The 27,998-nt window shown below is 41.3% G+C and overlaps 1 long non-coding RNA gene and 1 pseudogene across 1 annotated transcript; both read right to left on the bottom strand.

Moving 5' to 3' along the window:
* Positions 1–13: 13 nt before the first annotated feature.
* LOC118600447 lies at positions 14–27,852 on the bottom strand. The gene is made up of 3 exons (XR_004950114.1): positions 27,746–27,852; positions 27,052–27,174; positions 14–143 (listed from the first exon to the last, which is right to left on the bottom strand). It is a non-coding gene; the product is annotated as an uncharacterized LOC118600447 (long non-coding RNA).
* LOC118600814 lies at positions 23,655–23,773 on the bottom strand (annotated as a pseudogene).
* Positions 27,853–27,998: the final 146 nt, after the last annotated feature.

The raw sequence follows: 27,998 nt of genomic DNA, 5'->3' as shown, positions 1-27,998 counted from the left end.
TACCTTCCTGGAATCCTGCCATGCACAGTAAGTTGAGTTTTCCATTGTGCTCTGTTAGAAGGCGTCTTGGAGGTGTGTACTTGAAAAAGGCCTGGAGCAAGCCTCGATCTCTGTCACCTGCTTCTGACAGTCCTGGCCTCCTGCTGCAAGAGCATACAACAGCATGCCAATCAAAATCGTCCTGACAGCAGAGAGGATAAAGAAGTTTGTAAAGAGGCCATCCCAGTAAGAAATAGGAGTAATTTTCACAACTGTTTTATTGTCACCCTTCAAAAGCCCAGTGGTCTGAGTCTCATTAACCCTTCTTAAGGGAATTTGGGTTCTGCTCCTAACTCTTCTGACATAAAGGAGGATCTGTTGTTAATTTTTTAAATAAAACTATTAGTATTAAATTATGCATTGTAGCATTCATATGATGCAAATACTCATCTTATGTACCTTCCCTCTCCAATCCTTCACCTGTGGCAGTCATCATTAATCAATTGTGATACATTTCTCTGCTGTATCAGGATGTAACTTTAGAATCCTTTTCATCACAGCACCGCAGGTAGCATTATTAATCAAAACTACCATCTCTGGCATAGTAGTTAGCAGCAGCATGTTTAGAATTGAACACAGTTCCAAATACTGGTTCTATCATCACTGGCCTTGGGACTTTGAGTCCCAGTTTAACTTTGGACACAGTATCTAAATCTCTCTGAGCTTCTGTTCTTCAGAGAAAAAGCCCATGTTCCTAAGAGAGCTTAAGATGACAGGACATATTTGGATTCAGAAGAGTCGGGCAAGTTTTCCTTGAAAAGGGAGTTCTTGAACTGAGATATGGGGGAGAATGGGAGCACCCTCACCACAGCAGAAGGGTATGCTACATGAGAGAAGATCTGTGAAGACAGAGAACAGAGATCAAGGGATCATCGGGCAAGGGCCAGACTAAATAAAGCTTTTAGAACATATTAAAAATTTTGGTCATTATCCAAAATGCCATAGTTGACCAAACAAAGGATTAAGCAGGGTGGCAATGTGATCATTTGGGTGGTGATGTGATCAGTTTCCAATCTGAAGACATTTCTGCTGTCTCTCCTATATCATATAAACATATCAGAGGGAGATGAGGGTCGAAATGAGAAGACCAGTTTGGAAGTGACTGCTGTATTCACGGGAAAGTTGTGGAAACTTAGACTTAGGAGGCAGACTTTGCAGACTCAGAGAGGCCAAGAAAATTCAGAGATCTTTTAGGAGATTCGATGATGAATTTAGCAAGAGATCAAGGATAACACCAGGGGTTTTGGTTCAGCCTTCCTGGTGGATGGTGGTGGCATTCACTACGACAGTGAACACCAAAGAAGACCAGATATTTTTTGGGTTTTGTTGTGTATTTTTGTTGGAAAAGATTTGCAGATCCAAGTGAAAACATTTAAAAGGCAGACAGAGACATAAAATCAGTATTGCTGGCATATTCAATCAATGTATGAACTCTCACATAGTCCCAAAAGTCTTCTTCAAAAGATGACTAATTGAAGACTGAACAAGCTGATTTTCTCATATCAACCTGGATATACAATACATACAGCAGTGCCATCTACCCAAAGGTCTACCTACACTATGAATACTTGTCCTTGCTGCTTCTTCCCAGAGTCCAGATGTTGAGTAACTGGATCCTGGAATCACAGAATGTTAGCTCTGGAGGTAACATGGAGGTCATCCAATGCCACTGCATGGCCATGTGGAGATGTGTTAGGATGATCCATCTAGATAAAAAGGGTGACGGCCTCAGAGAGAGGACACCTGGATAGTTGTCCTGCCCATTAACATTTTACTGACCATATTTATAGATTTAAAAACTGAGTCTCTCACCAAAGTGAAACAACTTGTCCAAGGTTATAAAGGGAGTTAGTTGTGTGGCTGGTACCCTAAATCTACACACTCCCAAAACTTTTCAACATTTCCAAGTTTTCAAAAGTTTTTAAATCCACAATTATGATAATGAGTATATGGAAGAGGTATTAGCAAATCCATGAATAATTAAACCCCTATCTAGACATCTAGTTTCACTCATTCATTCAACACATATGCACTGAGGACCTACTAAGTGTTACATACAGGGCCAAAGAGAAGTGTTGGTATAAATGTAGATATTAGTTAATCCAAGGACTGGGTAAAAAGCCTGACTGTACTGGTGAAATACAAAGTTTTGAAAATTAAATTATATTTGTGGAAATTTTAAAACATTTTCCAGGTTCTAAAGGTAGTCCAGAGCGCTACACAAGAATTCAATTTCATCAAGTGATTTACCATGATGAGGTCAGGGTATCGAAGCTCAAGTAGCCACAGGGATTTGGTTTTTACACAGGACAAGAGCACACAAAAGGTGTGACACCAACCTGCTTTCTGCAAGGACCATGCCTTCTCGCGTGGGATCAGAAAAATTATGTTCCACAAGTAACAATGGCCTTGTCTCATGAGGGTCGCAGATTTAGTTCAGTGAGGTCTCTGAAAGTTCAGATCTCTATCAGAAACAGCCCAATGAGTTTGAGTCCCTTTGATATCTGGTTATCAGAAAACAGGACTTTTGGCACTAGATACTACTGATGAAACACAGTAGGCAAGGAGTCTTTATTACAATTCTACCTGGAGTCAACTTGAAAAAGCTGAATAAAAGAGAAAAACAAAGGAAAAGATTAACTGGAACTTTCCAAACCTCAAACTAGCCATTATAGTTTGTGTTTTGCACAAACTTCAGACTCCTTCTTCCTTTCACCCTCTACATGAGACACTGGATTATTTATTTACCATCCTTTAGGTTGTGACTAAATGCCATAACTTACAAGTGTTTTCAACTTTCCTGCTATACATGGATTGCCTACACCAATTTGGAAGCTAAATGGATACATCCGATAATGTGAAATGAATGGGACATATTGTAATCATAGAAATAAAAATTATGAGGACTATACAGCAACCTGAAAATGCTTGATATAATGTTAATAAAAGAATGCAAACTGTCACATATCCTCTGACTATGACTTGTAAAAACAGGCTTGAATTCAGTAAGACTATATATATAAATGGCATATCGCTATTTATAAACAATAAACTATTATATTAAAATGAAAAGATTAAGGAATAGTGGGGTAAAGAAACATTTTCTCAGTTTTCCATAATGTGGTTTTCTTTTAAGGGTTTTTTAAATTATTTTTTGACAGGGTGTGAGCCCAAGATGGTACAGTAAAATAGTCCCTACAGGTGATAGAACAGAATGCTCTCACTTTTCCTCTTTGTCTGTGTGCTCGTCATCCTTCTTTGTCCAATTTCAGCCAGTAACAAAGCAGAAGACATTTATTTGAAACTCAAGTCTTGATGACAATTTCACACAATAGCTAACATTCTTGGGCCCAAATACACAAGGAGAATCTGTGGAGTGAAAAAATAATCTGAATTCAAATCCCCATCCTTCATTTCCTCACCTGTTAAGAGGGAAGAAGGAGAAAGAAGGAATGTTTGCTGAATTCCTACAATGTACCAAGCTCTGGGCTTGGCAATTATTCAGACATCATTTCATCTAATTTTCGCATCAGCCCCATGAGACAAATATTAGCCTTCAGTTTACTGGTGTACACTGAGGCTTCACGACATTAAATAATGTGTTCACAGTCACACATCTAGTAAATGCCCGAGCCAGGATCCAAACCGAGGACTGTCTGCTACCAGAATCTGCTCCTTTCACCGTCTGCATGCAACCTCCCAGGGTTGTTCTGGGACTGAATTAGCTACTGGGCCGGGCTCACAGCAGGGGACTGACAAATATTTGTTGAATCAGAACCTTATTAGTTTCATCAGCTCCTCTGACCAGCTCACAGAGAGAGGTTTCCCCTTTGCCACTGAGTGAGGCTCTGCTGACCCATCCCACGGAGAACAGCCACCATGTACCTCCAGGGGTGGGAGGCAGGTCTTTCTCCACTGGAGCAGAACAGCAGCCTGAAGGAGTCCTGTTAGTGGAGGTGTCTGAGTCAGGGTAGCACCTAGACACCTAGACAGCTTCCATTGGATGCAGGTCCTGAGCATTCTCCAAGCCCAACAGTGTGTTGATATTCAGTCATAGGTAAGAAGTTCTGCACTGCCCAGTTAGAACAGAAAGAGGATTCAGGGAGAAGAAACAGGGAGCACTGGGGGTGTGAGGGGCTCCCTCTCCCTCTCCATCATTGCCTCTTCAGCCACAGGCTTCGACACAGTCCAAAGGGACAGCGCGACCAGGTTCTGCTCCCTTTTTAAAACAGATTCCTAATTCCAATTCAGCGCTGCTCCTCAGAAAACACATAAAGGTATTTATTTTCTTAGATCCACCATCATTGCATAAACAGAACTGTCCATTCTTTTCTCCTTTTCTTCACCAGGAAGTGGGGATAATTTCTCTCCTTTTAATATGACCAAGATTATCTTTTTGCTTCAGATGCAAAAAAAAAGGGTAGGAACATTATTAACCACCTCGAACTATTCTAAAATATAATCTTTTCCCTGGCTTTTTCACATTACAATACATTGAAAGGCTCAGATAGAGAGCGGAATTAAAGACAGACACTTCCCTAGCATTTTGAAATCATTGAGTTACAATCCTTTTGATGCAAAGGACTTCTTTTTTTAACCATGATGTCTTTTATGTGTATAGTAAAAAAAAAAAAAAAAAAAAAAAAAATGTTCATGGTAACAAATGCACCAGGAAAAAAAAAAAAAAAAAAAGGTTAGAAAGAAATGGAAATCCTGTTTGTGTCCATAGGTGAATTGCTGCTATGAGGCGGCTGCAATCTGACTTTGTACAAAAAGGGTCACTGAACAGAAGGTCAGGCAGCTGGCCATTTCCATCTCAAAGATGCTATCAAAAGGCCAAGAGGCAGTTCACCCAGCAGCCCTTTAGCAAACAAGATTTTCTCCTCTCTCATTTATGATATTTTTTTATGCCAAAATAGTTTAGCGAGAAAGGTCCCTGATTCATTTCCCCTGTAACACGAGTGGCTTGTGTGAGGTTTGGGGAGGACTTTAGTTTAAGGAATTGGAAGAGTTTTGAGTAATGAGGAGCCATTTGGTAGCCACTTATCAAAGATTTTGCTGCGAGGTAATAAATCACGGCAGAGCCCCTTCATTTCAGGCCGAGACAAGTGGGGAAAGGTAACTTTGTTATTAGGAATTATGGCTTGTCACGTCTGCAATGAGAGAAATCAGTTTTACAAACACCTCGCTTATTAACTAAGAACCTCTTGCAAAAACTATAGGAGAAAGGCACAAAATTGGGGGAAATTATGATTTTGATTAAGTTCAAGATCTCGGTAGTTAGATCTGACCTAGTTGCAAAATAATACTGGGAGAGCTAGAAATTACAAATTCCTAAATTTCATGGGCTTATATGATACACCTACAGCAGGAAGAGAAGGCAATCCAAAAAATGGAAGTCCCAGCCCAATATTGCTCACTGCTGAAATCTCTCATGAATGTTTCTAAGAACAAGTCTCTAGTCGCTACAGAAAAAAAGAAAAAAGAAAAAATGAAATGGTTAACATTAAAAGCACCACCCTTTGGCCTGGCCATCAGGGAGACTCGGGGCAGTCTGGGACAATGCTGAGAGTCTTGGGCCCACTTCTGATCAGAACCACCAGCCTAAGGCTAACCCAGCGGACAAGCCAGTCCTAGTAGTGCCAAAGGTGAAAATCAGTGAAGTCCTTTCCATCAACAGATCTTAGAAGTGCATAAGAAAGCTAAGAAAAGGTCAGGAGCTACATAAGCACAGGAACATGATAACACAAAGATCAAGCAAGGGTGGATAAAAAATACAATGTCTGCAATAATGACTTTAAAAGGGTTGTTTAGTAAAATGAGTCTTTATCATAAAAGGATAGATGGTATCTAGTAAGGTCTCAAGGCATAGGCCAGGTCAGGTACATACTAGCTGTAATGTTCCCCCGAGCTGTCTTTAAGAAGCCCTCATGCTTTGCCATCTTTAACTCTTTTCTCTGTAAAATGATACAAATGGTTTCCCAGCTGGGCCTTTTACCTCCACAACAGCATGAGACTTGATTGACCCATCCCTGGGTGACCAGTCATTAAGGGCACAGAGCAGCCATGGAAATCTCACAGAGGTCAAGGTGGGGTCTGGAAACAGCCTCCTGGGAGTGTACACCAGCGATTTCTTTGCTGCCGTTCATGCTAGTAAGCTCTGAGCCCAGTGATAAAAATAATTCTAACGCTCTTGAAGAACAAATGAAAAAAAAAGAGAAGTATGACTAACAACTGTTCTATTTTGAAGATGTACTTAATACTATGAAGGAAAAGTGTGATTTCCCCTAAATATTCTAGTAGTTTTAATTGAGTGCTATCTATAATCTAATATAATGAATGACCTTGCCTTTTCTTATCAATTCATCTTTCGAAAAGATCCTTATTTAAGTTATTTTATGCATATTTTTTGCCCCTTTATGCAGGGCAAAAAGGATATCCTCTCTTGCTCTTAACATTTTTCCAGGAATTTTCTGTCTCTAATGCTTGGGAGTAATGTCTGCTGGCAGAAAGGAAGGGGTGGGACAGAGAAGGAAGGAAAGAAGAAAGGAAGGAGGGAAAGAAGGGACAAATAGAGGAAAGGAGAAAGGGAGGGAAGGAGAAAGGGAGGGAGGGAAGGTGTAAGGGAGGAAGGAAGGGGGAGGGAGGGAGGGAGAAAGGCAAATCCAAAACTGCAATGGCTGCTCTTTCAAGAAGCAATCACTGATATCTGTCAGAACTCCCACTAAATAAGGGTCTGTCTTATCAGGTGTTTGCTCTGCTCCCTTACACCTAATTGTGTGGCCTTGACTATGATGGAATTTGTTCTTGAGGAAATGGGGGAACATGAGCCTTGGTGCTTTAATAGCAAGGTATCTTCTGAAATAATAAATGACACAGAGGTTGGATTTGGCAGCAGGAAAGGCTACTTCCTAGGATCTCCCCAGAGGTATCATGAGCAACTGTGATTATTAGAGAGAAAGGAGTTTGGGAGGAAGACGGCATGAGTGGAAAGGATGGGAAGGAAGTGCGAGGTAACATCATGAAAAAGAAAAGAGATCTTGCTTAATTCTCTGCCCATAACAGCTAGGCTTTTAATTGTTTGGAACAATACACTTTGAATAGCATGACTTGCAGCTCTTTAGTCACTGGACAAATTCATTAATAAGAACCTTTAAAAGGCCCACCTGGTAATTCCCCAGTAGTGGCCGGTGGGCTTCTAGAATACCAGAGACACACAGTGATATTGTCACTGCCCTTAATGTCTCTCTAAACTCATTCTACAAGTAGTCCCACATCCTGTAAGCCCAAGAGAATTCCATGATAAGCCCAAGAGAAGCCCAAGAGAATGCTCAGATCCTCAGGGCAGGCACCCGTGGCCAGTCCCCTGGATGAGCCTCAGCTCAGAGAGCAACCAGCAGAGGGAAGGAGCACACATGTGTTGGTGGTCAGATGTTCACATTTTCACTGAAGACAGTAGGTGATCCTATAAGCCCCCTCAGAATTCCTGCAGGGAGGAAAGGATGTCGGCATCCAAGAGAGTGTGGGCCAGAAGTAGTCTGAACGAAATTCACCCTCTAAGCATGAGGACAATTGAGGGAATTTGCAATGGCTCATACTATTAATGATTTCCTTTTCATTTACCTGCTTACTTTATTCACACAGAATAAAAATCCGCTGGGTTGTCATTATCCCTCCCATGTAACATATGAGAAAAACTGAGACTCAGACAGGCTAAATGGCTGTTCTAAGCTAGTGAATGACAGAGCCAGAACAGACTCTCTGATCTCCTGACTCCAAGTTCAACAGTCCTAGAGCTAGGACTGGTCTGCTTGAGGGGTGTGGAAAGCTCTTTCAATCCATACAATAAATCTCTAATCAAACTGAGATAGTGCTGGGGATTCGCACTGTTTGACATCCTTTGGGTTAAAGAATAGAGTCTCCAATATCGTCTCTACACTCAGCAAACCAGACAGCAACTCCTAGCCCTGAGTGAGGCAATAAGACAAGAGGAACACAGAACCAGCTCCTCACTCCTGCCAGGGGTGGGTGGAGGGCCACCAAGGGAAAGTCAGGACTCTCAGAAAGCAGTAGGAAGGGCCCTGGTACCGTGTAAAGAGCAGGGATGATGAAAGTGAAGAGGTGGGAGAAAAGGGAAGAAAATTAGAGACTGTTCACCTACAGAGGAGCCACCAGCAATCATAAGGTATCTATCTGCAAGAGACATCCAACTTGCCTCTCCTCCACCTGGGGAGAGAAAAGGAGATTGCCCAGGGGTACAACCTGGGAACATGTCCTGGGCCAGCCCCTATGCCCTCCCAAGCCCTCTGGACCTCAATTGAAAAATCTCAGATAATATCCTTTACCCTGGGTAAGTAACTGAGCAGATTTTCAGCTGAGAGGGATCACCCTGCCATACTTGGACTTGTGGGAGAACAATTTATATAATCGGCCCCTCAAAACTCAGAGTGATTGTTAGGACAGAAAGAGCTGGGCTCTAGTGAAAAGAGCAGCAGCCCCAGTCTGAGACACGGGGTAGAAAGAACTAACAATTATTGAGCTCCTACCACATATAGGGTAGTGTGCCAGGCACTGTGCATTTCTAATTTAATCCTCCCAATAGCCCTGTAAGATAGGTATGATTATCCCCATGTGACAATTGAGGAACCTGAGGCTTAGAGATTAAGTAACTTGTCCAAAGCCACATAAGTAGTTAAGCAGCAAAAGACGAAATTCAAACAATCCAGCACAAATTATGCTCTTTCCATTACACTAAGTGGCTTCAGTAAATTTCATAGAATTATTTCAAGAATTAAATTAAATGATGCTAATAAAACTCTGGAAAACCCCAAAGCACTATGCAAGTGTTAGCTCTGTGTATGCATATGTGTATATATACTATATTCAGATCTACAGTTTCTTGACTAGAACAGCCATGATACATATGAATTAGTATCAGTGGCATGTTTCTCTCCACAAAGCAAATATCTGTACCTTACACAATTCCCCTGTGAACCCCATCATCACCATGGCCATTAAATATGGTCCCCAGATGAAGTATGAGCATGCTGGTCAAAAATGGATATTCACAGGCTGAAAGCACTTTATGATTATCAAGGGACAAAAAATGAATTAAAATCACACCCTGCTAAGTGCCACAGAAGTATTTTCAAATTAGCATTGTTGCTGCTATCTCTCCAGTCCCTGGCATGTGGGTTGTACCTGCTGACATGTCCCTCAGGAAAACTAATATGTTCAAATCAGACCCAAGACAGCTGATTACACTTTATTTTCTATGCCAGTGACAACAGAAACAGGCCCGCTTTGTCAAAGAGGTAACGTGCTGTGGGCTCTCTCCTGTCCTAATGAAATGTGTGCCTTTTGGGGGGATCATCTCTGTGTTTTACAAATTCCCAGTAAGGCTGAGACTAGAGTAAGAAAAAGGAGGCATCTACAGCTCAAAATTTAAAGAAGGAAGAAATTCTCTGGGTCCTGCAAGTGCTGACCCTGTCCTTGCATGTCCCTGAAAGTGAGCACCACCTAAAAGCTTGCACACCAGGCACTACTCGAAATGCTTAGCACCAACACCTAACTTACCAGGAGATAATTTTTCCTCTTCTATATTGCCATTTTTTAATTCTAGAAACTATAGTGACAGGAACAGATAAGTGGTTGCATGGGACTGGGGGTCAGGGGAGGAGATTAACTTCAAGGAGGCAGGAGGAAACTTTTCAGGGCAATGGAGCTGTTCTGTGTCTTGATTAGATGGAGATTCATCAAATCATACACATAGAAGTATCAAATTTTATTCTATGTAAATTACACCTCAATAGAGCTGGAAAATGCCATTTTTTCACAATAGAGCACCATAACTTAAGAATGTCAGCGAAAATGTTTCTGTTACAGAGAGACAGAACTACTAGGTCTGCCAAAGTGTCTCAGTAACAGGGTACTTCATCAGAATATGTCAATATTTTGTGGTGTAAATCAACATCTGACAGCTGCCTGAGGTGGAGACGTGTAACACTGAATAGGCCCAGAGTGTATGTTTCTGTGTCACATCCTCCAGGAGCATTAGTTAACCTATTAGAAGTTAAAGGCAATAGCAGTCCTCATGTGGATAATAGGTAGGGTAGTCTGGTACACTAGAAAAAGGCAAATGTTCTGAGTCAGCATTGAACTCTTGTTCTATAACCTAAACATGTGGTATTACCAGAGCCTTATCCTACTCCATTTCCATATTTACTTGGCAAATCAAAAACGTGAAGTCCAAATGTTACCTTACCCATTTGATTTACCAAGGGACAGCCTGGTGGCAGGATTCAATCTATAAGGTTGGCGATAGTAGAAGAAATTTCTCTTACCCTGTTATCCCCAGGGGTAAGATGTCTAGAACTTGGTGGATAAAAGCATTATTCCACTCTTTTTAAAGATACGTTTGGGTAGCCCCCTCTCAGACCCACTCAGAACTATCTGGAGAGAGAAGGTCCATGGAGATATCCACATATCCATTTTGGAATCCTATACAGGCAGCCCTGAGAGGAAGGGACGGATAAGGTCTCAATTAAGAGGCTTGGTCCTCAGACCTCTGGTGGAAACCTCAGGTTGGGAGTAAAAAGAGGAAACCAGTAGTCCACTAATGTCATCCACTCAACAAACCTTTAAGTCACAATTTCAAGGATAATCATCGTCATTTCCAGTCCTTTAATTCTTAGCTGACAAGATCTGACGGAAAACTCGGTCTAGGACCTAGTATGAGCACTTCATTAATTATGCATTCAATTCAACGTTTTCTGATGATATCTAAAACTCTTCAGCTCAACTCCTTCCCCTGAGCTACAGAAATGATTTTCCACCTGTCCACTGACCATTGCTCCCTGGATGTTTGTCAAGAAACTCTAATTCGGTGAGGGCAAGTCCAAATTCAACATCATTACACACAATTCTACCCCTCACCTAAACCCCTAAATCAGAGATAAGCACCCAATTACCCAAGCCCCAAACCGAGAGGGCATCTGGAATCCTCTCTTCTCTTCAACCACCCCCATCATACCCAATTAGTCGCCAGATTCCATCAATTCTATCTCATAGACACCTCTTAATTCCACCTCCTTCTCTCTCTTCATTGCCACATGTCACACTTTTCTTAACAACTCCTAATTGTTCCTCCACTTCCAGTGGGATGATTCCCTGATTTGCCCTCTACAGTTTATGCTCTTTGAGCCCTACTCAGGTCCCCTTTACCAACTGAGGCACTCATCCACTTGATGCTGCAAGTTTGGGCTGCTAACAGCTAATATGCCCTTTTCTAGAAGACTACCTGCAGCTGATAGAGAAATCTTACCTAGAGTTGCTTAGGATGCCAAACCCTTGGAGGCAGTAGGACAACCTCTGAGATGTAGCTCATGCTCCACAGCCACCCACCCCCAAGTTCAAACTGAGGCTAGATTCCTTCTGAAATCACACCTTTGCCCAGCTTCTTCCCTTGCCTTGTTCCACTTCCCTCCTTCCCTCAAAGTATTTTTTCCTCTGAGAACACTCCTCCATCTCAGGCTTTGCTTCTAGGGAATCCAACCTAAGGCATCCTTCATACTGGCACAAAAAAAGGCATAGTTGGTCATGTAACTCCTTGGCATACATTTTTAAAGTTTATAGCCCATTATGTACATATATCCAAAGACTTTAGTGTATCAGATAAGCTCTTGCCTATTTCTCCAGACTCTTCTCCTACCTGTGCTCTGTTCAAGTTGCCCACTGCAACCAGGCCTTCTACCCTTTCCCTTTACTAAACTGCTTCACTTCCCCCTTTATATGGGCTCATGTTTATGCTGAAATTCATTTAATCATCTTGTTTAAACTCCCATTCATCCTTTAAGACTCAGCTTAAACTCTTCCTTGAACTTTTCCTGAGCCTTCCTACCCTCTTAGGCAGAGTCAGACACCCCATCATTCATAATTAAGCAGTTTTTGTGTACACCTCAATTACCACATTCACCCTGTCATGTTGTATTTCCATGTCACCATCAAGATAATTCAGTGCATGCTATTATGAGTTTTGTCAGGATAGTGACTGTGTCTTAGGCATCTTTATATCCTCATGCTTAACACAGTGCCAGTGCAGAGTAGGTGCTCAACAAAAATTTATTGATTACATAAACAACCAAGAAATCTTCTATTCTCTAGTCCTGGGAATGTACTTTCCTTTTGTTTCCATTTTTCCAAAAAAAAATAGTATGGGCTCAATTTTCTACCTTATCTTGCTTCCTGCAAAGTTCAGTCTTTACCCTGGCTTCCCTCTTCAAGTATTTTTGGGGTATCTGGGGATACATCTGTATCCCAGGGGTCACCTTGGCTGTCATGTGTTATGTGTAGATCTGAAATACTACTCTAGGCTTCTCTGTGGTTCACTGCTTGGCATAGCCAGCTTCTCCAAGTCACCTGAGAACACTTAGTACTAATTCTTCCCAAGTGAGGATACTGACTCATCTTTAATTTTCTAGCACAAAGTGTTTGGCAGGCTGTGGTGCCCAACACACCTTTACCAAAGACAGGGGGGTACCAGAGTGGAGTTGAAACACAGCGAAGACCTATAAAACTTGGTGTGAGTGATCCCTGCTCCAGGAGTCCCTGGAGTCATGCCTCTGAAGGTATCTCTCTCCTTAGTCTCCAAACACACCTACTACCAAAGTTCCAAACCAACCTACTACCTCCATGGACAGAAGCTTCCCACCTAGAAACCAATACCTGACACCTCCTTCACTCCAGCTATAGAAACCCTTTTATCTGTCAGTCAGTATCAAAACAATCTTTGCAGCCATGCAACTCTGTCACAATAAATAACACTCTACATCATTCTGAGTTTGACTCCTTCCTCATGATCACAAATTGTCTTTCCCAAATAAGATCTGCACTTTACCTTTGTATTACCAAAAGCACAGTAAAATGTCAGAGTCCCCAGACCAAAAGAAAAAAAAGAGAGAACAGTCCTCCCTTCCTTCACGATATAAATAGAAAACTTCACTAACCATCAAGCTTTCAAAGACATCATATTATAAGCTCAGAGTGTTGCCCTACTGAAATGAATAAATAAATGGATGAAAGAGTAAACCAAAAATATTCATATGAAGGATTAAGTAAGTCTTTAGGAAAGGGACTTGAGAGAGGAATCACTTAAACCAACAGAGAAGTAGGAAATTCATTCCAGAGAAAGAACCACAGAGCAAAGGCAAGAGCCCAGCAAATAGAACCTTTATGGCACTTTCTAGGAAAATTGTGAGAGATTCACATATTAATTACAAGTGGTCAGACTGGAAGATGAATGTGATCTCTTCCAGTGCTACTACCAACTCCTTCTATAAGGGAAGTGATTTGAATTAAAGTGTATATTTAAAATGATAGGTAATAGCAAGTCTTTCAGCTTTTTGCTGTAGTCTTATATCACTTCATGGGTTGCTAATTTTTTGTTGAAATTGTTGTACTGAACCATATCATCGGATTAGAAAAAAGATGGAAGAAAAAATGCCAAAATATTAAGAGTGACTAACTCTTGATGGTGAAATTATGTATTAGTTGTTACTGCTATTGTTGTTGTTTTATTGCTGGCTTCTTTATATATTTCTGCATGTCCCAAATTTCTTGAAAGTAGCATTCACCATCTTACGATAAATCTAAAGAAAAGTATTACTACGACAGTCATAATTTTTAAAACAAACTCTAAAGAAGATCCTAGGTAACAGTTAAATTAAAAAGAATCTTCATTCAGCAAACTTAGCTCTCTATAATGGCATATTTACTAAGAAGCTAGTTCATCCCCAAAAACATTATTTATCAAAAGCTTCAGAGAATAGTAATGACCAAGTCAGCATTAAAATCCAAAAAGTTGTATCTCTTTCATCTATGCCCAAGCTACTTTATCTTGATGAAGGTACAGAGGCATAAATATTCTTTGGGAAATCTTAGTAAGATCCAGAGACAAACAGGATGGCAAGGAGGGTTTCGCTTCAACCCAGAAACACATCTTTTAGGAGCTAAATCAAGAAAAAAGTGGTATCCATGTGCAAAGAGAAAGTAACTTCATCTGCAGGCTAGTTACTAAGAGTACCTAGCAAAGAAACAATTGGAGATTCCAAACAATTGAAGCTCATGCTAGAAGAGGAATGAAAAAGTTCAAAAGAATGTGTTTCTCAGAAAGCAAGCTTTCAAAGAGATATGAAAAAGCTGGCTATAGAGTTAGAATGTGGCCTGGCTCATGGGGTGAAAGAAATCCTTCATAGGCTTGGGAAACATCATCAAGATTAATGCCAACTCACATGGAGAGCACGAGGCATCATTTGGAAGATGGAAGCATCAACATCAAATACCCGAATGAGCCTAAAAGGTGACAAAACAATGTCTGGAAATGAGAAGACAATGGAGGGGCCATGTGATCATTCAAAATGAACACATGGAGAAGGCAAAGGTCAGTGGTGAGATGGGAAGAGCTGCCAGAGGGACAAGTTAGATGAAGGATGAAGTGAGCATGGGGGCAAAGAAAAAAGAATATCAAATGAAGAGGTCACCATACCACGTGCTACTTTCTTTATGAAGGGTCTCAGCCACCCGGCTAACAATTCTTCAGGATAGAGAAGAATGTATCTGCTATTTTTGAGTTCTGTAACTGTGATAATTCTTAGCTAAGGTCCTAGCTTTTGAACAGGTGCTCCAGATCAGCATACTTCAACACAGATACCAAAAGAATTTTTGAAATTAAATTGGATCCAGCCCTTATGTCTGAGTCTTAAACTAAAAAGGAGTAATTAACATTCAGGAAAACATTAGCTTAGGAAACACAGTTAGCAATCCACAGAGTTTTCTAGGTCAGGTGAGGGGTCATACCAGGGTTTGGACTTGGTGGTTCCTGTGGAATTGCCCTATCCTGGGCATCTAAATCAATGGAAAATCCTTGGAAATTATATTAAAGAAATTACAATTCTACAGAAAGAACTAAAAAAAAAAAAAAAAAAAAAAAGAGCTCTGCAAAAGGAAACGGAAATAAAAGGAGAACTCATACATTTTCTTATTACTCTCAGCATAAAGGAGGGAAGAGGATCCATCCATCCTAGGATACTGAGAAAGGCTGGACTTAACCACAGAAAAAATAAAGGCCATACCACAGCTACGCAGAGACTCACGAGGCAAATAAACGTTTGTTTTTTAATTGATTTTATACTGTCCAATAACATTTGTAATATATTTGCACAAAAATGTGATATATTCATTCTGTATCAAACATAGGCTAACAAATGCAAAAGAAGTTACATTCATAATACACACCGAAGAAGTAGGAATGCTGTCTGGCCCATAATTGGTACTCAACAGATAGCACTTATTTATTGACTTATTCAGTATTTATGGACTGTCTACTGTATGCAAGGCACTATTCTAAGCATAGAGGATTGAGCATTAAAAAGAAGACAAAGCCCTCATGGAAATATTTTCCAGTGAGGGAGACTAGCATGTTATGTATATATGCAAATATATACATAACAAAGACAAAAAGTAATAAGTGCTATGAAAAAAAAAAAAGCAGATTAAAGAGATGGCGAGTGACTAAGGGCTTCTTTAGATGGGACAGTTGGAGAGGTCTCTCTGAGGAGGTAGCATTCGAGTGGACACCAAGATGAATGGGGGAGCCAGCCACATGGATATCTGAGAGAGCGCCACACAGAAAGGGCAAAACGCAAAGCCCTGAGTCAAGGACCAGCAAAGAGGTAAGTGAGGCTGGATCAGAGTGAGAGAGGAAAAAAGAGGTGGGAAATAGGGCTGGAAAGGGAGATAATGACCAGGCTGTGGTGGCCTTTGTGGGCTATGGAAAGGACTTTGAATAGTATTACAAAAGTGGGGGGAGCCACTGGAGGGTCCTAAGCAGGGGAGCTACATGATCTGATTTCCATTTTTAAATAGTCACTCTGACAGATTTGTAGAGAGTGATCCATGGGATTTGGAGAGCAAGAGTAGAAGCAGGGAGAAAGCTAGATCAAAGAGTGAGGAGATGATGATAGCTTGGGGGGGGCGGGTAAAATAGAAAGTGATCTCCCATTTCTCCAAGGAGAAGTTTCCCAAAAAGTATTTTGGCCAACTTGAATATATAATTTTCAGAATGTGAATTAAAAAGTCAAATTTCACCTTAGAAGATTAGTATTTTAATTTTATTCGCATACATATTTAAATTACATCTATAAGATCAATTTAGAAATCTCAATTTACGAATATTTCTTTCTTGTCATTCACACATTACATGGGGTAATTTTACTCAAACTCATCACAAGCATGTTTGAAATCAGTGTCCTTTTAGAGCCACTTTTGGAGTCATTTCACACAAATTTCCAGAGCATAACATCTTCACTTCCATCTCGACCTAATTAAAATCCATTTATAAAGCTGTAGCCAAATGTTTATATTAAGCCACAAGTACCCACTGGTAAGGATTCAGATTTCAAACTGGCACTTCCATCATAATGTAGGTTCCTTGAAAGCAGGGATGTTGTTTTATTAACTACTGTATCCCCAGTGCCTAGAGCAAGTATGAGCAAATAAGGATGGGGGGGGGGGCGGGATGGTGGGGGGGGGGGGTGGACAGATTAGTGAATAAAGTTTTCATAAACAAAATTTTATTAGAACACCTCCACCTATTTATTTGGATACTGTCTATAGCTGCTTTTGCTCTGTAAAGGCAGAGTGGAACTGTTCTGACAGAGACTGTGTGGCTTGGAAAGCCTAAAAATATTTAATATTTGGCCCTTTACAGAAAATGTTTGCTGACCCCTGGTCTACGGAATTGCCAGCACATAGTAGGCACTGAACAAAAATTTGGTACTGACTAGTTAACTATATGGAAACTCTTTATTTTCTGAAGAATAATTTAGAGAAAGGAAAAAATAAAACCTTATATTCTACAGTATTTGTTGAATTCGTCCTCAAGCATCCTCCACACTGGCCCCTTCTAGTGGTTCTTTTCAAGCACTAAGTGCTATAGAAAAAAAAAAAAAAAGCCTTTCTGTCTAGTTCTTAAGGGAGCATTTTCTGAGGCAGCTCTCCTTCCTTTCACACCATGAGTAACTCTAAGGATATCACTTCTCTCTTCTGTGCCTCCATTTTCCACAACTTGAAAACAGAGTGTGGAATTTGTGGGTCAAGCGTTTTCAGAGAAAAGGTACTGCAGTAGCAGTATTTGACTTTTATATCTGGAAAAAGCAAGGGGCAGGAGTGGGGGAAGCCCATATACACATAGTGGGGTGGACGGGCTCAGCAGTAGCAGGAGCCAGTGGAAAGTGAGGCCTTTTGGAAGAGAGTATCTTTTGAAAAGAGACTTCTATTTCCACGTGTTCAAGTCACTCTAATAAGAGTATGCTTTGAAAGGGTCCTGAAACTGTTCCAGTCAATGTTTAAAAATCATGTACAAAATTTTCTGATTTTTTAGAGAATATGCAGGCCCTCTCGGAAAAGGGTTTCCATCAGTGCTCCCATGGAGGTACTTAGGAAAGGTCTGCAGGTAGCTCAGCCCAGCTCAGGCTCAGTCAACAGCAGTGTTGCTGGATATATAATCACCTGAAAGAACTCTAAGCCAGAATACTGACAGAATGGTGATTGTTTCTACTTATGGAGCAAAACGGAAATAACCTCCCTCGGTCAAGAGGGAATCTAGTCTTAGGAGGCAGAAGGCCCACATTTTTGGTTTTGCAAGAGGTGGATATTCCTAGAAGCAATTTTCTATAACTTGCGGTATCCTTTAGGGCAGCAAAGAGAAGCTGTGAGGGCTTTTGTGGCCAAGCCTGAAGACATGGAGACACTGCCCTGCCTGGGAGTGGCCCACCCTGTGACAGACTTCAGAGTGAGTGAGTAAGAAGCTTTCTATTGAACCCATGCTGGTAACTGAGTCCTGCTTTCCTCATTAAACAAGATCACGTGATGATACTGAAATAATTAACTCGTAAGAAACATGAGAGAAACTATGGCAAATGGGTCATCTTAGTGTGGGATCCCGTGAGGCAGACCTGAGATAGGTTGTCTATTTGAGATGCACAGGAAACACCAACAGGTAAGTGAAGAAGTAAGACCTGGAAGGGAAGGAAGCTATAAAAGATTGTATATCAAGCCAGCTACCACTGTGGGAAGACTGGGGCTTAGTCCCAGGGAGGAGCTCTGGGACAAGGTGATGAATAATAGCCTCTGGGTTATCCTACCCAAGGGGCAAGGAGGCTAGCTCAGTGAATGATTGACGGCTGCTGAGGTGGTGTTAATTCCCCCAGCACTTCACCCTGGGCAAAGACATGCACATGCTGGCATCTGGAAGGGATGAAGCACCTTAATATGATAAATTCCAATGAATATGGGTGATACCTCCACAACATCTGCCGTGGAGCCTCTCAATAAAAGTTTATTTTTGTCTTTCCTTGACCACATGCCACTCTTTCATTTACTCAGAAACAAGAAGTTGCCTGGGATGGAGTTGTGACATCTGCTATGTATACAGGACCCATGATCTTTTGAATTGACTTCCTCTATCTGGGGTCATCCACACATTTTCACTCCAAGCTCCCCTGAATAGAACATAAATGCCCAGCCTTACTTGTAGTTAGGACACAAGCCTGAGGTGTAGGCTCTGCCAATCAGGCACATGAAGGTGACACTGTTTTAGAGGTGTGCAAAGAAGGACGTGGGCTGAGAGGGACGTCCCTTGTTCCTAGGGAGAAGGGTGGCCAGAGGCATGCAGTTTTGGTGGTGGATAAAGCAACACCTGTGGAGTTTTCTAGTAGTTCAGGGTAGAATTTCTGGCACAAGACTGGCAGCAAGGCTGGTGTCTTTAGCACTTGCAATAACTTTGATTTCCTGGCATTCGGTTCTCAACTGTTTTAGGGCTTTCCCTTCGGACTTATTTTTGCAACTTGGGATGAGTGATCCTATGAGAAGCTTGATCTCAAATGTGTTTCTCCCCCATCCTTAATAACCTTTATGTCAATTCCTTTCTTGCTTAAACTAGTCAGAGTGGACTAGTGTTCATGACTAAATCCATGACTGATACAGGAAGCAGAAAAAATAAATGGTAAAGGACACAGTATGACGTGGCGTGTCATTTTACAAAAGCACAGAGAAACCCAAAAGGGCCACTTGGTCTTCCCTCTTCTCATCTCATCTCAAATGAGAAACTAGTTTTCAAGTCTCCAGGGAGAAAATTCTGCACAGCCTAAAGAAGTACACGATTCAGGAATGTACAACACCCAATGCCAGAACGTTCTACCTTCATACTCAAGGAGATACAGAACCTATTTGTAGTTAAGTAAAATGTACTTAAATCATCCATTTTCTCACTGAATTTATCTTTAGTGGTTTTAATTTTATTATACATGGAGCTGCCAACCCTCAAACATTAGGGAATCATCTTCATTTTTTCCAGTTCAATGTGAGTCAGACAAATACTTGAGACAAAGATGTCAATATTATATTTAATATAAAACTGTTTTGTGCCATATGAAAAGCACTTGTTTTTAATAAAAAACTTACTTCCAGATCCCCCCTCTACTTCTCGTCTTTTGAAGCCAAAGGAGAAGGTCAGAAACACTTCTACAAAGTCAACATGAAGTCCACCTGAATTCCTTCCTTCTCTTGTGAAAATGATAGTCCCCTTTTGGAGACTGTGCTTTTGGGGACACAAATTCATCATCCTTGAGTTCTTGAAGGACATCTGTCCTGTGATGTTTGCACTTAATGGCAAGAGCTATGGTCACGATGATTATATTTCTGTCACTGGTTTTCAGAAATTATTTGGTGGGTATTGGGTCTTGGTAGTATGGCATTGATATCTACCTTAAATGTTTTACTCATTGACTTTAAAATTCTTCAAAATTCATATTTTTCTTATTAACTCCTAGAAAATGTTATAAATATAACACCCATAATGTTTCATGAACAGGTCAGGTTATATTACATAGTGAATAAGGCCTGGAGCCTAGAGACACCAAGGAAGAACCCTCCCCTAATTATAACCTGATCTTCCATTGTTATCAACTATGCACCTTGGGAAAGTCTCTTAGATTTAGTTTCTTCATCTGTAAAATGATGTCACAATACCTACAATGTAGGATTGCCATAAGGATTAAATGAGATAATACATAAAGTAAGTAAAACATGCCTGGCATATAATAAAAATTCAGTAGATAGCAGTCGTTTCTTTTTCTTCTTAATTTAACTGTGCATCTTGACATCTGTACATGATTATTTTCAAAGAAATATTGCACATATTTCAATATGGATGAAATTTTTTATCTCTTTACTTCAAAATTTGTTTCGCATATCTCTTGTTCCTGTGATCTGAGCCGTTGCCATCATTTTATCGAACTCTTGTGTTGATGACCATCTCCTCCACCATACCTTCTGACTGCTGACAAAGTTCTTTTTTCCAGTGATGTCACAAGCATACCAGCCCACAATTTAATGAACCAAAGTAGATTCTCTGCTCTGTGGATCCAACTCAAGCTCTTTATCACTTAAAACACTATTTCAATCCCCCTCCTACAGACATTCTCCCATTCCCTAGCTGTGTATCAGAGTCTAGGAGGCTTGAAATTACATTTTTTTGTACTCCCTTGCTTAATAAATTATACCCGGAAGAAGTAAAGCTGTGGAATCCTTAGTGGTACCAGTGCCCCAGAGTCAAGGGCCACCAAATGCCCCTCATCCCAGATCTAGGTAAGACATTAACTAACACCACTATGCTGTTAAAAGTTGTTCCTCCACTCTCATTCCAATTTCAAATTTTCCTACTGGCTACTTCAGCTCAAACTCAACCTTCCCTCTTTATTACTTCTTTTTCTTTTGAATTCTTTGAGCCCACATTGGTCTTCCTTAGACTGCAAGCTGCTGAAGAGCAGAAAGAGTATCTTCATGGCAGTAAGCTTTCCCTGAACCCTCCCCACAGTACACACACAAACTGCTTTGGCATATCATAGGTCCTTTGAAAAATGCATGTTTCCATATCTGTTTAAAGCTGTATTCTTCTCTTTGTCTTCAAAATACAGTGGATTATTTTGTGCTGAATTCCTTGGTCCCTCTGAGCTCAGAACACCAAAAGTGATTTCCCGTAAAAAATCTTAGAAAGATATATTTTCAGAACCAGAGGCGACCATACCTTAAACATCACCCTAAGAAGGGCACCCAACCTGAGCCAACAGAGCCCATAATCTTCTACAGACAGTAGGATGAACACTCTGAGACAACTCCACTGGTTTGCAGACAATTCCAGAGTCACAAGATGTTTGAGATAGGAAGAACCTCAGGGGTCATATTACCCAATCTCTTTAATTGGTATGGAGAAGAAACAGGACCAGAAAGAAGAAAGTGACCTGCTCAAAGTCATCCAGATATGTTGCCTGAGAAGGGACTGAAGCCCCCAGCTTCTCTCCCCTCGATTTTACTCTGTATGCATGGCCTGAGGCAGTCAAACCACACCTGGCTGTGGCTGGAAAGCCCTTCTATCCTATTCAGGGACATTGGAAATCTCAAGGGTGAACCTGGCATCAGTCTTTCCCAGCATTCCTAGGTGACGGCAGGGACAGTGACCTCAGTGACAGGTCCCTGAGCATTCTCCTCAGCGTCCCATATTCTGCCCTCCTCACAATCAGTCCTTTCTAACCCTTTATTTATTACCCCCGAGCTTGAGAGTAAAGCCAAAAGGAGAGAAGGCCGCCATTACTGCGTGTTCTCTACATCACTCCTATACATAATCTCTGGGTAATGAGTCCTCTTGCCAGAAGCGCAGCTCCCGAAATAGTATGGTGTGTTGGCGGAGGTCCAGGAGTTAATAGGGACGGCAGCATCTTGTCTTATGACCGATTTTAACTGAGCTAATTTAGAATTTACCTGACCAAGAGTACCATAAAATGTACTCCTCAAGATGAGATTGTTAATTACCACAGGATGACTTGCCTGTGTTTGGCGGTTGGCGGCTGGGAGAGAGCTGGAGGAGAAAGGCTGGTTTCCAGAAATAATCCTTCCCTCTTCACCAAATAGGAATTAAATGTGGGAAAGGGCAAAGGGGATGGATAGAGAGATTCGCCCACAGGAACTAAATACGGTTATAATTAGTTTGTGTGTTTGCAGGTGTCATCTTTCACTCTACCCCCACCCCCATCCCCACCCCTGCCCACTGCCTGAGGAAGAAAGAAACTGCAGGGTAAGCTCGGAATCCTTTGTGTCTCTTGGAGAAGGTCATTGAGACCCTTGGGGTGTTAGAGGAAGAGCCGGAAGCAAGATGACTGCTAGGAGCAAGGCAAGTGAAGTCTCTGTGGTGCAGAGAGAGTGGCCCCGATGCAATGACCCCCAGAATATAACACTGTTTACTGACAGCAGCTCCCCGCAGCTATTACAGAGCTGCCTGAGAGCATCCTAATTAGTGAGGGTTGTCAGCACTCCCATTATAATCCCCAGTTGAGTGAGCTAAGTGTTTATCTCAGCCACTTCAAGTCACAGCCTCTGAAAGATAGCCTTGAGTGGCCGGTCTCAATTTGTTTTTACCCCATGACTTATTCTAACCATCTCCATGTTTCATATGCATCTCAAATGTTGCTTCAAGCAGAGCCATCCCATATTAATGGGGATTCTCACAGCTGTCTCACAGCCGAGATGTCCATCATTTTACAAAAATCTCTCCAAGCACTCTCTTCCCAAATGTTTCCAAGATACAAATTATAAGATAGATTTGAAGCATTTCCTACCACCATTTCCTTCACTGTTTTCTTTCATGCTGGCTCCAATACACTAGGTCTTGACCTCACCACAACGGTTCTGAGGAAGCAGAAATCTGTTCCTGCTTTTGGCCGTATTAGATTATAGTTAAGCAGTTAATCAGTCAAGGATTCTGTTCTGTGAATTTATCCTAAGCACGCTTTCCTTAATATTTGTTAATTCATGAAACCCATATGGAATTCGCACTGTTAGACATTTAATCTTACTGTTATACCATATGCCTTTACATAACATTATCTGCCTTGATGTATAGACCAGCCTTATTAAAAGTAATGGGTTTTCTGCATTTTGAATGGAGAGAGCATTCTGAAGAATAGGAATAAAACTCAAATGAGATGATATATGTGTAAAAGCATGATTCATGTTGACACAGTCTTGTGAGCACTGCCTCCCTTCTCAGCCAGCCCCTTTACCACAGCCACAATTGTCAAGAGAATTCCAGGGTGAAAGGGTGAGGAGGAGGAAGCCTTATTTTCTTGAAGAGCCAGACAATACCCTAGGTAAGTATATCAAATATCAGGCTTCCCTTAGGCAGTGTGGTGCTTAAGTCTAACACTAAAACCAATGACTTTGTGAAATGAAAGAAGTCCAAAAGATATTAAGAAAACAGTGCCACATTGAATCTCTTTTGAGATCCAAGTAAAATTAACATTAAAGATACCTGATATGAATTTACCTATTAAAAATAGTCCATTGTAGTATCATTTCAATTCACAGAGCCATAATCCAATATTTCAAAAAATTCAATATTTTTTTAATGTTGGATTATGCAGATTTTTAGGCGAGGCAACTCTTGGTTGACCTCACAGATTGCAAGGAACTTGTCAGCTTACAATCCCTTATTTTTTTATTTTTTACACCTAAAGCACCTGGTCTTCCTAGGTAGTCTCCCATCCAAGCACTAACCAGGCCCAACCCTGCTTAGCTTCCGAGATCAGACAGTATCGGGCTTCTGCAGAGTAGCATGGCCATAGACTGTATTATGCAGATTTTTAAACATGTACAAAAGAGAGAATTGTTTAATGAACCCCAGGTATCCATCTTCCTGCTTCAACACTATAACTATCAACACCTAGAAAATCTTATTTCACCCCTACTCACCATGGCCACTTCTACCCATGCATCCACCCCAAATTATTTTAAAGCTAAATTCTGACTATTTTAAGCAATTCGAACAGGCATTTCACCTGCCTTAGAGAGCCCATTCTGGGATCAATTGCCATCTTCAGTTAGTACATTAGGCCTACCCCTGCTACACTCCCATATCCCTACCACCCTCAACAAGCCTCAGAACTGACCACGGCCACCAGAGATGTCTCACAGAGATATCTTCAAACACACTCTGAACCCCATCAGTGACCCAGAATTCAAGGAAGTAACTGGGTGCCCCAAGTAAGAACAAATGCCAGATGAATCTTGCAACCTGAGGGGCAGCACTCCGCATGGCCTGAGAATGGCCTGAGAATGGCCCTCATGCACCAGCATTTCCCAATCACTAAGGTAAAACAGCATCAAATGATTTCTATCAAGAACTGAAAACCAGAAAGTATCATCTTTACTACTGAAAAACTAAGTTTCCTTAACAAAAAAAAACAGATACACACATATGGTTTGTGAACAAGTACAGACTTCATTACACAGAAATACATATGGAGAACAGTATCATGGCAATGAACGCCCCCATAAATAGACATTATAAGTGGATACCAAAAGCTGGTATCATTGCAATAAACTTCCCAAAAAATTAAAATGGAATTTTTAACATAATACCGAAACCAGACTCCCATGTCCCCATAACTATTTATATATTTGAAACTATTCTTTCTGAAATCACATTAGGAAAACATGCAACGGGGGGAAACAATACATCTGAACTCCCTGGAAAGCTACTTAGCCTTACTTCTGGAGAATATATGGGCATGAGGGTATTGACAAATGTACAAAATAAATATCTCATATAGTAATAACCAGGGAAAATGTTAAGCGTCTGAAAATACTTTTAAAATCAGCAAGCCTCTGATTCTTGGTATATTAACAGCTATTACTATACTAAAATAATTTGCCTGGAAGGCATGAAAAATCAAAGGCAAACAAGTTTAATTAGCAAGATGAACCTTCCACTTCAGAGCAATGAATGAGCAAATATACATTTTCAGATAAAATTCTAGAAATACACATCAGAGAGAATGTGCATTACCAGAATAGCTAATCTGGAAGGAAGGGATGAATTTGAGATACTGATTCATAGAAAAAAAGAAAGGAGACCTTCTTACTCAGCCTTTGTCAATCACCACCCAAAACACAAGGAGAATGGCAACACCAGTAACCAGGCATTGTCAGTGAGGAAGACAGAGTTGAAGGAGCTCTAAGAGTTAAAACCCTGTTTACTATGGCTGGCCATAGTGCAATCTATATACCAATCACTGAAGTCATTTGAGGCTTGCCTGGTGCTGACAAATGTAGATGGACAGATATGTAAAGATGATGCGTCATGAACTACAGCTGATGAATTTCCTGCAGACGCCCCTGTACTCACATCAGAAGTGTCAAGAGGTGACAGAGCTACATCGCACTGAGTCTGGCAGTTTAATTTGGTGTCGGCTATTAGTGTTGACTCTCGGCACTATTACCATTCAATGTTTCTGCTGGCAAGGTGACACAGCCTCAGAGATTGCTAAATTTCTTTGTTGAGTGAAAGAGGGGTTGCTGGTTTGCTCAGTAATCCCTTACTGAACAATAGGGATTGCAGAGGGGCAAAGGGAAGGAAACGAGAGGCAAGGAACTTGTTTCACAGGGCTCCTCTAAAAGTTCCTTTGCATAATTTCAGGTAAGAATCTGATGACTTTGGGTAAAAAGCAAATGTCCTGGGCAAGGAATGATTTATGTCGAAGGTTTGGCTTGGCTGAATTAGAAGCTACTGTGTACACTGCTATTACGGAAGTACTCTCCCTACATTGGTCCCAGAGAAAACATCACATTCACTCAGGAAGGAGGATTTGGTGGGTTGGTCTGACCTCTGGGTGTCACCCAATGAGTTCAGTTCCCTTCTCCTGGCCCCTTGCTTGAAAGAGAGGCAAGCTTTGGCAGTGTACCCAAGGGCACTTCAACCTTCCTTGGTTACCCTTTCTCCAGGGAAAAGAGAAACAGTGCCCATACCCTATATTCCTCCCCAACCCCAGGCTACTACTACCAATGTGAGAGTGTCATGGGGTGTAGGCCAGGGGGGCTCCAGCAGCTTAACACTGGCTAAGGGAAGACTTACATTGATTCAAGGGAATTTGGTCAAAGGCTAATAACAGATATCTCCTCAACAACTCTGCCCAAGACAGAACTTACATAGATGGATGTCCTAGTCCTCACGTCTTGGAGGTCATAGGAAGATGATAAATTTTACCAGCTTCTAGGATACGCCCTTCCAGAACTTTCTATCGGAATGGGAAAGGGGTCAGAAGCAACATGGAGAGGGTAGTATAGACATTAGTAGTAAAATAATCTCTGTAGCAACAAGAAAAACATGGCTTAAAGTTTAGCAATTTGTCTAACTTGTCCAAGTAGGATTAGAGTAGAACAAAGAGGAAACATGGCAAGTAAAAGCTCTATAAGAGCCAGAGCAGATTGCAATGCTTCTTAGCACCTGCCCTACCACAATGGACAAGAGCCAACTCACAATATTGTGCTCCTTATATTTTCATGGAATTTTGTACTTGTCTGTGGGTTTTATTCCCATTATCTCATTTAAGCCTATTCAAGCCACATTTTCCTGAAGCCACCCCCAGAGGCCACATATTCCAGGAGAATTTTACCTAATTCCATAGAGCGGACCAATCTGAAACCATCATGATAGCATAACCCTAACTTTACATGCTGAAAGAGTTGGGTGAATTTCTAAGAGGAAAATATATAGGTTAGTCCAAGTAATTCTGTATAGACAAGGAATGTCTACGATAACTAAGTATTTTAAAAGAACATCTGAGGATAAAAATTCCAACCTAACAGTCTTTGGAAATCCAAATTCACTCTTATGTGTTCTTATGGGGGTTTTTTTCCCTATGAAAATTTCTCTAGTTGAGGATCCTAGCATTAATACTGTAAGGGTTCTATGACCCTGATTTCTGCTTTCTGAAACCATCTCCCTTCCATAGACAACTTTATAAAAGTTTCAGGAAGACCGTCTAAGGGATATCAGGCTACATACGTCGACATAATGTACAAAACAAGGTCAGTGAGAGTCACTGCTCCAAGCTGATTACCCACCTGAAAAATCGTGTCCAGTTGTAGGAGCCACACTTGTCAAGGGGTCTTGACCAGTGGGGTGCATCCATAGGAAAGCAGCTAGAACCATAGGAGTCCGCAACCACCATGTGCAGTTAAAGGTCACTGGCCAAAGAAGACAAGCATAGTACAATCTTCAGTCAGTTTGAGAGCTGTCATGTGAAAGCTAAGAGATGTTTACAAAAAACATGGCAGGCCTTTCTGGGCTACCAATAGAGGCATCGATACAGCACTGTTCTGGGTTCCTGTTGTAACTTAAAGGGAAACTTCTGCAATGTTCAGAACACTTGACGTCCTGCAAATGAAGAATATGTTCTCAAATTCCTTGCAGCAGGAACCCACTTAGGTAGCACCAACCTTGGCTTCCAAATGGAACAGCACATCTACAAAAGGAAAAGTGATGGCATCTACATCATAAATCTGAAGAGAACCTGGGAGAAGCTCCTACAGACAGCCTGTGCCATCATTCCTGTTGAAAACCCCACTGATGTCAGTGTCACATCCTTCAGGACTACTGGCCAGCGAGCTGTGCTGAAGTTTCTGCTGCTGCCACTAGAGCCACTTCTAACTGCTGGCCGCATGACTCCTGGAAGCTTCACGAACCAGATCCAAGCCGCAACCTCCGGTGACTACTGATCCCAGGGCCAACCACCAGCCCCTCGCAGAGACGACTTACATTAACTGGCCTATTGTTGTGACACAGACTCTCCTCTGCACCCTGTGGACATTACCAATTTGAGCAATTTGGCACAGCTCACTCGGCGGTCTGAGGCGGTGGGTGCTGGCGCGGGACGTTCTGCGCATGCGTAGGACTGTCGCAAGTGAACAGCCACAGAAAGTTCCCGCCTGAGTTCTGTTTACACAGAGATCCCCTGAAGAGACTGAAAGGAAAGAGCAGGCCACTGCTGAAAAGGCTATGGTTACCCTGG

This window comes from Rousettus aegyptiacus, unplaced genomic scaffold (genome assembly GCF_014176215.1).
Source record: "Rousettus aegyptiacus isolate mRouAeg1 unplaced genomic scaffold, mRouAeg1.p scaffold_m13_p_3, whole genome shotgun sequence".
NCBI classification, from domain to species: domain Eukaryota; kingdom Metazoa; phylum Chordata; class Mammalia; order Chiroptera; family Pteropodidae; genus Rousettus; species Rousettus aegyptiacus.
This window is presented reverse-complemented; position numbering and strand designations above follow the sequence as displayed.